This window comes from Felis catus, chromosome A1 (assembly GCF_018350175.1).
Source record: "Felis catus isolate Fca126 chromosome A1, F.catus_Fca126_mat1.0, whole genome shotgun sequence".
NCBI classification, from domain to species: domain Eukaryota; kingdom Metazoa; phylum Chordata; class Mammalia; order Carnivora; family Felidae; genus Felis; species Felis catus.
Genome location: NC_058368.1, coordinates 43,627,310 through 43,628,476, shown reverse-complemented (window position 1 = coordinate 43,628,476; position 1,167 = coordinate 43,627,310).

The following is a 1,167-nucleotide window of genomic DNA, read 5'->3' as shown; positions in this document are numbered from 1 at the left end:
AGAGAGAGACACAGAGCACGAGTGGGGGGAAGGGCAGAGAGAGAGGGAGACACAGAATCCGAAGCAGGATACAGGCTCTGAGCTGTCAGCACAGAGCCTGATGCAGGGCTCGAACAATGAGCTGTGAGATCATGACCTGAGCTGAAGTCGGCCACCAAGGTGCCCTGTCTGTTCCTTATTTACACACACACACACACACACACACACACACACACACACACACACATAATTTATATACATCTTTTATAGATTAATATGAGAATTAAATGTGAATATACATTCAATAATATATATATAATATGTGTGTATGTTACATATTACATATATATTACATGTGTGTGTTTATAAAGAGAGACTAAACCTTGCAAAGTGCCTGATAGAAATCATCTGTCTTTGTTTTATTTCCTTCTCTACTGAGTCAAGTTAAATATGTAGCGTATCTCAGTAATGCTTTTTCAGAATCAATGATGATTTATTGCAATTATGTGTAAGCCATCTGGTTCAGATTATTGTCTTTTATGGGACTTCAAGGTAAGTTTAATTTAACATGCTAAAAAAACAATCAAAGAACAACCTGTGAATTGTAACCTTGTTATGGTATAAAAGTTCATATATTCCACAAAAGAATTAATTTAAGTATAAATGTATATAGCAAACTCCCCATAACTTTCAGGATGTGCTTGCTATTGACAATAAATAATTTTCAATGAGAATGTGGCAAATGTACTCAATTAATTCCTACTTGCATGCTACCTATTAGAAGATTCTTGAAAAGGAGTAGCAAAGTGGTAAACAAAAGCATTTAAATAGATATGTCAAGTGTTTTATTCTAATTCCTCTAATTTAAATCCTGGGTTGTATCTCCAGGATACATCTCCATAATTATACCGTTTGTAAGAATGCTGTGAATTTTACTGTCTATATTTTATTTTTTTGCTTGTACAGAAAATGTGTTATACAGACTTAACTAGATATTTTAGCTTCTCATTTTTTTCTTTGCTTACTATCTATCCTTAATTAGTTTAAGAACTACTGTGAAATTTGATAATAATATTGTTTTCCTAGATTCTTGTATTAATCTTGAAACTCCATAGGTTGGGGGCTAATTCCTTTTATACTGAGAATTTCTAAATCTGATTAGTTTTAAGGAAAAAAATATTCCAGTTG